We start from the raw sequence: 13,277 nt of genomic DNA on the forward strand, positions 1-13,277 counted from the left end.
CACAGAATTTACCTGAAGGTCTTAAATACTTTATAGAACCGTATCCTGAAAAATACTGAATGTTAATAACACAATTCAACAAGTCCTTATAGCTTTATACAGAATTTAATCGGAGAAATTAGACTGTGTATTTGTTTACGGCTGTCAGTGCATTCGCACTGAGCGCTCGATCAGCTGTAGGCGCGTGACGTAGGAAGCAATTGTTTGCGGTCAACGACGTGCGGCGCGCAGACTTGACTGTTGCTTTGAGTATGTGCCGCCGCCAAAACACAGCGCGGTATCCTTGTACTCTCCGCATGTTTACATGTAGCTGTTGGTTCCTCAAAAGTATGTCATTCCACAAAAATTTTAACGTTTGATATATGATGTATTCCTTTAGAGCGTCGAGATTTAAGAGTTTCTACTTCGACAGTGTTATCATGAATAATTTTGCGAATTCTATATGGACCGTTATAAAGCAGAAAAAATTTGCGACACAAGCCTTATCCTTTGTGAGACAAACGGCGAGATTTAATTAATACCTTCTGACCAACTGACAAGATTTTTGAACGACCAGGACGTCTAGCTGATTTCTCTCTTCTTGCAGCCGCAGACGCAATATTTCGTAGAGCCAGGTTGACAACTTCAGAATGCCGCAGTTTCCGTGAAGGCGGAAAAGGAACGATTTCAGATATGCGATTTGTCGGTGCTTTATTTTTTAATATCAATAGAGGCGGTAAAGATGTTGAGTCATTAGGAAGTTCATTCAGAATGTTTTGAAAAATATGAAGATACTGATCCCAAGTTCTGTGATTCTGATGACAATAAAGACGACACAATTTATTGATTTCCTTCATCCATCTCTCTGAAGCGTTCGATTGAGGGTGAAAAAGTGAAATGAAAATTGGTTTAATTTTACGACGCTGTAGAGTACGAAGCCAAATTTTAGAACGAAACTGTGATCCATTATCTGATATAACCTTATCAACGTGACCAACTTCTTTAAGAAAATGTTTGATGAAAGCGTTAGATACTGAACGAGCTGTTGCTTTGCGTAAAGGTGTAAAACACACATATTTTGACGTCAACTCCACTGCTACGAAAATGTACGCAAAACCATTAGTAGATCGAACCACTGGACCAAACAAATCGACTGCAGCCATCTCCTTTAATTTCGCTGGAATGATGGGAAACAACGGTGCTCTGTGAGAAATCGTTGGAGGCTTAGCCATTTGACATAATTTGCATTTGGCAAGAACAGATCGAATACGTTTTTCCATATTACTGAAGTAACAATTTTCTCGTAATTTATGAAAGCATTTTCGGGGACCAAAGTGTGCATAACTGAGATGCGTATACCAAATCAATTTATTGACCCACTCATCAGGAATACAAACTAACCAAACGGAGTTGTCGACCGATTTTCGTTTAAAAAGAATGTCATTGCGAACTAAATAATGCTGTCTAATCGCCACGCTTTCCTTTCTCCTCCACTTCTCCTTAATGTCCTTCCAGATTGGATCCGTATTTTGCTCCTTAGCGATGTCCTGGAGCGAAGACGAAATAAAGTTCTCAAAAGCAACACCTTGAATATACATCAAACAAAAATTGTTTTCCTTGCAGTCCTCTTCAGCACTTTGTTTCAAACCCATAGGTGCACGTGATAAAGCATCGGCAACAATATTTGAAGAACCCTGTATGTAAACAATACTAAAGTCAAATTCCTGTAGGTACAGCGCCCATCGTGACAATCTGCCATGAGTTAATTTCGTTGACATAAGAAATTCCAGAGCTCGATGATCGGTGTAAACCTTAGTATGTCTGCCAAACAAAAATGTGCGAAATTTTGTGAAAGCCCAAACAACCGCCAAAGCTTCAAGTTCAGTAATCGAATAATTCTTTTCTGATTTAGAAAGAACACGACTTCCAAATGCAATCGTCTTCTGTACTACAACGCCGTTTTCTTCTATCTCTTGAAATAAATGTGCACCTAGGCCCTTGTATGATGAGTCCGTTGCTAAACAAAATTCTTTAGATAAATCCGGATGTGAAAGAAGTGGAGCAGCAACTAAAGCATCACGAAGCTGTTCAAATTCTGACTGAGCTTCCTCATCCCAACACCAATTAGATTTCTTTCCAGATAGTTCACATAAACGAGGTGTGGCCAAATCGTCCAATTTAACAAAGCGTCTAAGAAAATTACAGACACCAAGGAAACTACGAACATCACGTTTTGTGGTAGGAACAGCATAATTACGAATAGCGTCTAGTTTCTCTGGATCAGGAAGAATACCTTCTGTAGAAATAATGTGACCGAGAAATTTCACCTGAGAACGACCAAATTCAGATTTTTCCAAGTTCACTGTCATGCCAACTTTTGCAAAGATACGTAATAATGAGTCCAAAATTTTGTTGTGCTCACTCCAAGAACGTTTAGCAATAAGAATGTCGTCAACATAGGAAGTAATGTTGTCACGAAGATAAACAGGTAAAATTGCATTTAAACTACGAATGAATGCTGCTGAAGATACAGTAAGTCCAAACGGTAATTTCCGAAGTCACTTTTGGGTAAAATCGTCATATCAGGTTATTGTTTACTTACTGTCTAGATAGATTGATAGTCGAAGAGTTGGTTTGGCAGATGCAAAGAATAGTAAAAGAGTAGGTAGCGGTGCAGAAAACTAAAAGAGAAATAGCACCACTACAGCTCGGGGCCCTATGCTCGCTACGGCACATATCCACTTAGAGTAGTGAATCCCCTGAGGACTTTAATAGCTGCACATAATTTCTAGATTGTGACTTAGTGGCCAATTTGGTGGAAGTGCGTACATAAATTGATCTAGCCATGCACATGGATGTATGTCATTCTTAGAATTGCGGAAGATCTTAAATTTCCGGACAGTCAAAAAGTGTTTATAATCAAAGTTTTCGCCTCGTGGCGACAAAGACCTACCGCGTCTGTCCCAGTCCGAATGCCGATTATTGTAAAGTTCGCGCGCCTGGCGCTCTCTTGTTGCATCCCGTAAATGAAACAAATTATTTTCTTCAAACCCTTCTGCTACCTGTGATTCCAAATTTCTTCTGCTATCTTTTCCTACAATTTCCCCTTCGATCTGCTTGACTTGCTTTCGTAATGCCTCAAATTCCCTTTTCACGCGTTCATTAAATTTTCCCTGATTTTCAACATGCTTATTTATGTTCTGGTATTCTTCGGTTTCTGCAAATGGTAATGGAGCTGTATCATCCGAATCTCTGTCCCCATGTAAACTAAGATTTGTCAGTTTATCTGAAATTTCCTCAACTCTTTCCGATAAGTCACCTAATTGTTCTTTCTGTTTATTTACGTCTTCCGTAAGTGTCGCGACTCGGGTTTCAGTATTGTCACATTTGGTAGTTAAGTGTTCACACTGTTGCGTTAAGTTATTTATTCTGTCATTTGGTACGGATTCCTCGATTCTTTCAAATATTTCTTTCTTATCGTTTGTACGTTGTAAATTTAACTCTGAAAATTTTTGTACTATCACGCGATCTCTTTCTTCCTGTTCTCTATCCTGTTCCCTTTGTCTGATTTCTACTGCAATTAATCTATTATTATGAGCATTCAAAATCGGTTGCACTTCTTCTCTGATTTCTTTCTTTAATTCATCTTTCATATTTTTGAAACATGTTCCTATTCGTGAATCTATCCGAGTTTCCATTGTTCCCATCCGTGTTTCCATTGTTCCTATCTCTGTTTTAATTGTTCCCATCTGTGATCCCAGTGAGTCTAACTTTGTTCCCATATCAGTTTTAATAGTTCCTATTTGTTTTTCCATATCTGTTTTTAATTCAGATCGTAACTGTGATCCCACATTTAATATAGCACTCATCAACTGCTCCATAGTAACTGTTTCAAAATTCTTTTCACCCCTCACATTTCCCACAAAACCAGCTTCCTTCTGCATGGCTGTAAAGCTATCTGTGTTCGATACTATTCCAGAATCTTCTATCGTTAATCTCGGATTCTGTGGATTATCTGATTGCGAAAAATTTTGAAATGGTTCCGGACTATTTTCCCGACTTATTACATTGTTTTCCACTTCATTATCCACCATACTGTTTTCCTCTGTTGGCGAGTTCGCCATGTCAACAATTTCGTTATTCTCACTATTCATCATTTTTGCCTTTTTCATAGATCGCGTAATCATTTACAAAATACACAAAAAATTCGTCACTGTTCGAAAATTACACACAATGCCTCCTTATCTCCAACAATACTATTCACATGAAATGTCTCCCTCAGACACGATCAATCGAACAATTGAAATAATTGCACTAATTTGTCAAACGCGTGTACAAGGGAATAAAAATTAAATTTTGAAAAATACCATTAGAAGAATGCCAATTACCAAATCTACACATGCAAAATAGACTACAATTAATAAACTACAAATCACTACAACAATACTACAGTCTACAATTTTCACAATCAGAAGAATCCAAGGGACGATCCTGGCAGGGTCGCCACGTGCATGGGGGCTTAAATAAATAAATTTGAAAATACTTTTAATTTTTGTATATCCGTTTGTCCGATTACGCAAGTCTCGTAAACGGTTGGCCCTTACTAGTATTATTACGCAATCTGACTGCAAAGAACAATGTAAGAAAATTTTCGTAAACACAGTTAATTAATTAAGACCCCAGCAACTATAAAAATCTACAAAACCAATAAGCACTAGTGTAGCTGTTCTGTATGTGGGAGTGTGACTCAACGTCCGCATCTGGCACGGTTCTTTTCCAACAAGATAAGAATTTTGAAATACCAACTATGCTGACGTGACAAAAGAAATTTAGAAAAACTACAATTACGCAAAAAAATCACAATTACACTCTAATCCAAGAACACAAGCCAGATGCTTTGTTGACTGAACCTGTAGTGACACATTATTTCAGATACACAACTAATAAAGGAACATTATAAATTTTACCTTCATATATATTGACGAAATGCACTCATTACAATAACATCTGCTATCTCTCCCATCAAATAACTGCATAAGACATGAAACAACGCTCTTTACTACAACATCTCGCTCCAACTTCACGACAACCCCGAGCTCTGCCCACGCACACACTGTCTCTATGAGTTCTTAACACGCACTGTCCTCTCCGATCTCTTAACAACCACTGACTGCCATGAACTCTCGACAACCACTGTCCAGTCCGATCTCATAACAAGAACTCTGACTGCTACGAACTCTAAACAGGCACTGTGGAGGCGGCTTAATAGTACTCTTTGGCGCACTCTCTGGCGCAGTGGCACAGTGTAGCCACCTTTCAAGTGGCTCCAGGAACACTCTTCTGAGTTTAAAGACTTCCGCTAACCACGACTCTCCAGATATGAACATTATTGAGCATATCTGGGATGCCTTGCAACATGCTGTTCAGAAGAGATCTCCCTCCCCTAGTGCTCTTACGGATTTAAGGACAGCCCTGCAGGATTCATAGTGCCCATTCCCTGCAGCACTACTTCAGACATTAGTCGAGCCCATGCAACATCGAGTTACGGAACTTCTGCGTTCATGCGGAGCCCTACACGATGTAAGGCAGTTGTACCAGTTGCTTTGGCTCTTCAGTGTATGTGGTAGCTTTGTGGATTTTCGTTTTAAGTTACCTCATGCTGTGAGTGGCTTTGATGCTTGCTAGTAAACTTGTTAATTCTAGGAGAAAAGGATTCGTGCCAACTGATTGGTATTTAAGGTACTGTCTGCTAATGTAATTGCAGTTCGTTTGCCACCCTTGTGCATCCATGCAATTCCCCTTGCGACGGGCGAATCTTCTTACCACCATGTTGAGATATCGGCGAGGGTCCAGTAACAGGACCTCGATTATTTCTTTGCTATAAATATGGGAGGGTTTGTTTTCTGCCCCTTTATTGGAATGAAAGTGTGTTATTACCCTCATAGCCATATAGTGTGTTCAGTTTCATGATTTAGGAGTTAAAGACCATTTACAATTTGATTATTTGACGAACTTAAAGATTTGTTACGACACAGAGTAGTGTGGGTGCCAAGTTATAAAATTTTTAACAGAGTTCAACTACCTTGTCGTAAGATAGGCTCATTACGGCACGATTTGCGGCGGACCAGGAAGCATGACGATGCAAGACAGAAAGGCAGCACAGTCTGCAACTCTGCGGTACCTGAGTGAGTGAGAGTACACAAAGCGGGAAAACAGAGGAGGACAGGACTAAGCAAAATAACACGCACGCTCGTTCGTGCGGCGGAATGCCGCAAGAAGCAATAGCCACAGCTAGGGAAAACACTCACAGACTAATTTAACGAGATGCTAAGAGAGAATTAAAATTAGAGAAGCAGAATAACGAGACCACATGGGGGGTTCATTAGTAAACTGCACGCCACAGACCTACGGAGAGCTCTTTAAATACTGGAGCTCCAGCTCCAAGTAAGAGAGAACGGTTCGTGTCAATGGGAACGGTGGAGTCCGTGTCGACGACTTTCCGTTCCATGACCATGTTGTTTTAGTAAGTCTTGTTACAGTAAAACTCTGTATAGACACAGACAGAGGTTTCATTAGATCAAACAGCGCAGTTCCAGCCGTGGAGTGCCACAAGGCTGAACTCATGCTGTGTCACACCAACCACTACTGCTGGGAGAGCTGAAGAACCACCAGCAGCAATCCATTACCAGGATCTGCACTCTCCGAGTGTGGAACGGATGACGTTGGCCATGCCGGTAGTACTGGGTTCAACGCCTGACGCCTACACCACCCAGCGGATGGGTTGGTCCAGGGAAGAAGCGGCACGTAGTGGGATCGAGGACACTCCCCCAGCCGCTAACAGCCATCCATGCTGTACCAGGCTGGGCTAAGCATCCGTATCGACGCAAGAGAAATGGGAACTCGCTGGGTCGCAGACGGAAGGACTGGCGCAGCGTCCGACACAGAGAGCAGTCCGTGACCATCCACAGAGACAACTACGGCCAACAGTGCACCACCCTTCGTAAAGTTGTCACAATAAACGAATCACTGGATAATCATGTTTTCTTAGCGCCACTCGCGCTTCCAGACGATTGGTGACATCGTAGATGCTGTATCTTGCCAGGTACTACCAGCAGTTACTAGCGCCTTGCGCAGAGTTGTTTCGATTATCCTGGAGGTGTCTGTATCCGATTGACGCTGAGTAACTGCCTGGGAGCAGTCGGTTGTATTCTGAGGTCGCGGGTTGCGCTGTTTCTTGATCAACAGTAGTCGCGTGTGTAAAAAAAATCGTTTGACTCAACATTGTAGGTGCCTTAGCTTCTTCAAAATTATGTATTTTATTTAAATGACTGTATGTGTCTTTTCGGGGAACTGAATTTAAATTTTAAGATCATAGTTTTAGCAAGTTTTCATTCCTTTGGTGGGTAGTGTTGTGCAGCATTCTGTGATACCAAGCAATCCTGAATCAATAAACCGGCTGTCAGAAATATACGATAAAGTGAATTGGCAAATTGTTTGACTCATTCTTCTTTTGTAGCTGTCATTTTGAAGTATAGATAGTGTATTAAAGTTTTTGAACATTTCTGTGTCACAAAAGCTTGTACTAAAACTTTTCCTGTGTCCTAATAATTACATGGTATGTCATTATAGGAATTGAAACATAGTGATAGCTGATAAACATCTAGGAACTGCGACAAGTTTTTTTGCCTCTGTGATGTGAGTTGCAGAAAGTATTTGCTTCCAGAAAGTGTGATAGTTAACTACAAAGCTTATTTGTTGTCCTTGAACGTAGATGTTTCAGTAAATATATACAATATTTTGAGTTTCCTATGTTTTTAAACATAGTAGGTGAATATGGATTGGGGATAAGAAACGAAAGAGGAAGCCGTCTGGTAGAATTTTGCACAGAGCATAACTTAATCATAGTTAACACTTGGTTCAAGAATCATAAAAGAAGGTTGTATACATGGAAGAATCCTGGAGATACTAAAAGGTATCAGATAGATTATATAATGGTAAGACAGAGATTTAGGAACCAGGTTTTATAGGACAATTCCAGGGGCAGATGTGGACTCTGACCACAATCTATTGGCTATGAATTTTGGATTAAAACTGAAAAAATTGCAAAAAGGTGGGAATTTAAGTAGATGGGACCTGGATAAACTGACTAAACCAGACATTGTACAGAATTTCAGGGAGAGCATACGGGAAAAATTGACAGGAATGGGGGAAAGAAATACAATAGAAGACGAATGGGTAGCTCTGAGGGATGAAGTAGTGATGGCAGCAGAGGATCAAGTAGGTAAAAAGACGAGGTCTAGTAGAAATCCTTGGGTAACAGAAGAAATATTGAATTTAACTGATGAAAGGAGAAAATATAAAAAATGCAGTAAATGAAGCAGCAAAAAGGAATATAAACGTCTCAAAAATGAGATCGACAGCAAGTGGAAAATGGCTAAGCAGGCATGGCTAGAGGACGGATGTAAGGATGTAGAGGCTTATCTCACTAGGGGTAAGATAGATACAGCCTGCAGGAAAATTAGAGAGACCTTTGGAGAAAAGAGAGCCACTTGTATGAATATCAAGAGCTCAGATGGAAACTCAGTTCTAAGCAAAGAGGGTAAAGCAGAAAGGTGGAAGAATTATATAGAGGGTCTATACAAGGGCGATGTACTTGAGGACAATGTTATGGAAATGAAAGAGGATGTAGATGAAGATGAAATGGGAGATACGATACTGCGTGAAGAGTTTGACAGAGCACTGAAAGTGCCGAGTAGAAACAAGGCCCCGGGAGTAGACAACATTCCATTAGAACTACTGACCGCCGTGGAAGAGTCAGTCCTGACAAAACTCTACCATCTTGTGAGCAAGATGTACGAGACAGGCGAAATACCCTCAGACTTCAAGAAGAATATAATAATTCCAATCCCAAAGAAAGCAGGTGTTGACAGATATGAAAATTACCGAACCATCAGTTTAATAAGTCACAGCTGCAAAATACTAACGTGAATTATTTACAGACGAATGGAAAAACTGGTAGAAGCCGACCTCGGGGAAGATCAGTTTGGATTCCGTAGAAATGTTGGAACACTTCAGGCAATACTGACCTTACGACTTATCTTAGAAGAAAAATTAAGGAAAAGCAAACCTACGTTTCTAGCATTTATAGACTTAGAGAAAGCTTTGACAATGTTGACTGGAATACTCTCTTTCAGATTCTAAAGGTGGCAGGGGTAAAATACCGGAAGCGAAAGGCTATTTACAATTTGTACAGATACCAGATGGCAGTTATAAGAGTCGAGGGGCATGAAAGGGAAGCAGTGGTTGGGAAGGGAGTGAGACAGGGTTGTAGCCTCTCCCCGATGTTATTCAATCTGTATATTGAGCAAGCAGTGAAGGAAACAAAAGAAAAATTTGGAATAGGTATTAAAATCCATGGAGAAGAAATAAAAACTTTGAGGTTCGCCGATGACATTGTAATTCTGTCAGAGAAAGCAAAGGACTTGGAAGAGCAGTTGAACGGAATGGACAGTGTTTTGAAAGGGGGATATAAGGTGAACATCAACAAAAGCAAAACGATGATAATGGAATGTAGTCGAATTAAGTCGTGTGATGCTGAGGGAATTAGATTAGGAAATGAGACACTTGAAGTAGTAAATGGGTTTGGTATTTGGGGATCAAAATAACTGATGATGGTCGACGTAGAGAGGATATAAAATGTAGACTGGAAATGGCAAGGAAAGTGTTTCTGAAGAAGAGAAATTTGTTAATATCGAGTATAGATTTAAGTGTCAGGAAGTCGTTTCTGAAAATATTTGTATGGAGTGTAGCGATGTATGGAAGTGAAACATGGACAATAAATAATTTGGACAAGAAGAGAATAGAAGCTTTCGAAATGTGGTGCTACAGAAGAATGTTGAAGATTAGGTGGGTAGATCACGTAAGTAATGAGGAGGTATTGAATAGGATTGGGGAGAAGAGAAGTTTGTGGCACAACTTGACTAGAAGAAGGGATTGGTTGGTAGGACATGTCCTGAGGCATCAAGGCATCACAAATTTAGCATTGGAGGGCAGCGTGGAGGGTAAAAATCGTAGAGGGGGACCAAGAGATGAATACACTAAGCAGATTGAGAGGGATGTAGGTTGCAGTAGGTACTGGGAGATGGAGCTTGCACAGGATAGAGTAGCATGGAGAGCTGCATCAAACCAGTCTCAGGACTGAAGACAACAACAACAACAACAACATGTTTTTAACAGTACAATGTGGGTGAGTGTGACGTATTAAAGTCTTACTTCAATGCAAAGTAAATATTGCAGGACATGTTCGGGGTTGTCCACATTTATGAAATTTAATAACTTTTGGGACTTGTTGTTATTCTTAAGGCGTTTTTAATTAATTTTTGAAATTCTACAACCTGATTTTTCTTAATATCTTTGATTGATCTTTTGAGAATACGTTGTTTAATAAATATTTTAACCGCGCATGATGTTTAACACTTACTTGGGCCTAGTCCTCCCCCTCCTAGACAACCCCACGCAGTAGCTGCATACCGGCTACCAAAGCAACTGATATCTCAACGTATACTTTCTCAGATATAAAAACAAAGCGAGAAAATATGATGCAGAATACAGCCTGCTATAAGATCAAGCCAAAAACTGGCAGGTATTGTAAGAAGCGCCATCCACACACCAAGGATGACATCTCGACGAGTTAGTAGCTGTAACGCTGCTCCATCGAGTACGGAAAGTTATTTCAGGGTGAATGTGTTTATAAATACGAGGTTAACTGTGGGTGTGTAAAGACTTGAAAAAGTAATAGAGGAGAATCTCGGCGAGGAGCAGTTTGGCTTTAGACGGAATACGGGCACCAGAGATGCAATAGGGCTCCTACGAATCTTGGGAGAAAGGTTTATTAAAAAAGGAAGAGACCTATATATGTACTTCATCGATTTAGAAAAGGCATTTGACAATGTGGTTTGGGACAAGCTGACAACTATTATGAGGGAAAAGAGAGTGGACTGGAAAACCAGAAGACTTATAAACTCATTGTACATTACTCAAAAAGTTTCAGTTAAAGTGAGAGGAGAAAGTACAAACTGGATCAGACCAGGGAAAGGAGTAAGACAAGGATGCTGTTTATCACCTACTCTTTTCAACCTGTACTTGGAAAATATGATTGACCAATGCTCATTAGATGACAAAGGAGTAGAAATTGGAGGAAGAAGAGTAGGGTGCTTGAGATTTGCTGATGACATGGTCCTTCTAGCCACAGGGGAAAAAGAATTACAGGATTTGGTGGACACCATTGCAACTAACGGGAAAAAAATATGGAATGAAAATTAACACAAATAAAACAAAAGTATTGGCAATAGGAGGAAATAAGGAAATAAAAATTGTGATGAATGGAGAAACACTAGAACAGGTGCAAAATTTTAAGTATCTTGGAAGCAGGATAGACACCGACTGGAAGTGCACCACAGAAATTGAAACAAGGATAGCTATGGCAAAAGAGGCGTTTTATAAGAAATGGAGAATCTTCTGCAGCGGTATGGACAGAGAACTCAGAGAAAGAGACTCATAAAATGTCTTGTATGGAGTGTTCTTCTATATGGCGCTGAAACATGGGCTATGAGGAAAAAAGACAGAGAAAGGCTGGAGGCTTTTGAGATCTGGACATGGTGGAAGATGGAAAGAATAAGATGGATGGACAGAGTAAAAAATGAAGAGGTACTGAGAAGAGTGGGAGAGAAAAGGCAGTTACTAGATGTAATAAAGAGAAGAAAAAGAAATTGGATGGGGCATATATTAAGAAAGAATGACGGACTGATAAAAACAGTTTTAGAATGTTATGTAGAAGGGAAAAGGAAGCGAGGAGGGAAGAGATTCCAGATACTGGATGACATGATGGACGGTACAACATACAGCAGCATTAAGAAGGAAGCAATGGATCGCAGAAAATGAAGAGGCAAAGGACCTGCTAATATAGCAGATAACTGATTATGACAGTGGGGAACATGCTAATTGCGGTTCTTAGTTAATATTTGCGGAATAAGCTCATTATGGTTCTTAGGTTACTGTATTGCATAGTAAACTCGCTTTCTCGATTTATGGTTCCTTCTACTGCGCAGTGTAATATCTAACATGACGTACGTAAAGCATTTAACGTAACTTTTCCCTGCGTCTCAATAAGACATTGATAACAACACATGACATTAAACGCGAACATAATTATTTAAAAATCTTCAAATACCTTTTCCGCGTGCGAGAGAGAAAAAACTTGCTCTTCTTGTGGCGTGGCATCATTTGTTAAGCTGGTACTATGTGGCCACTAACTGAGTGCAAGATACTGATTTCGACAAATGACGATTAAAAGGTAGATCAGTGTTCAACAGTTTCCTAAATAATGTTACAACTATATTTTAATCTTGTAGTTGACGAAAGTGTTCACTGTAATGAAGACTGTTCTTTCAAGGAATATTAAATACCTTCTGTTAGCTATTTTACAGTGGATATTCAGTTTATGTAGTTGTAGATATAAATGTAAGTGATCAATGATACCAACTCGTCTTGATTTAAGGCCAGAATCACTGTTAAAGTAAGTGAACAATGTTTGCATTCAAACCGAGTAGCTTCTCGCTCGTTGTCAATCCGGACGCTTTTGAGACATATTTTGAACAGATTGATTGCTTCTTTTTAGGTAGCAACTTCACTCAGATGTAAACAACTGCATTCAATATATACATTTAACTGAGAAGTATTGCAACTTTTTATTGATGTTTTTCTCTTGTTTTATTAATGCTATACACCGAAACGTCTCTAGAGTAATGTCGTTCTTCTGACACATTTTCTTGGTGCGTCGACAACTACAGATGTAGAAGTTAGGTTGATTACACAAACAACTGACCCTGAACTTAACATGTGAAGCCACACAGGCTAAATTTCTCACAATTTGTATTTTAAAGCAGTTATTGCTGAAAATATCCAGTATCATTTAGTATTTCGCCACAAGAGGCGCAAATTTTTACTCTCTCGTAGGCGAAAAAAGTATTTAATGGATTTCAAATAATTGTGCCGAAACATTCTTGGTTGACATTTAGCTTACATATCATTATCAGTGAACATCATTAACAGTGAGGGAGTCGTTGTGATCAGTGAACATCATTATCAGTGAGTGACTGGTCCTGGGGCGGTAACACTATGAACAGTGACAAAAGGTGCATGGTGCATAACACCGTAAGAAGTAATACTTTTCTAGAGTAAAACGACGATATGCGTGTCCTGTATTGAAATAAGCGCAAACGTATCCCATAAAAACAAAT

This window comes from Schistocerca piceifrons, chromosome 3, assembly GCF_021461385.2.
Source record: "Schistocerca piceifrons isolate TAMUIC-IGC-003096 chromosome 3, iqSchPice1.1, whole genome shotgun sequence".
Lineage (NCBI taxonomy): Eukaryota > Metazoa > Arthropoda > Insecta > Orthoptera > Acrididae > Schistocerca > Schistocerca piceifrons.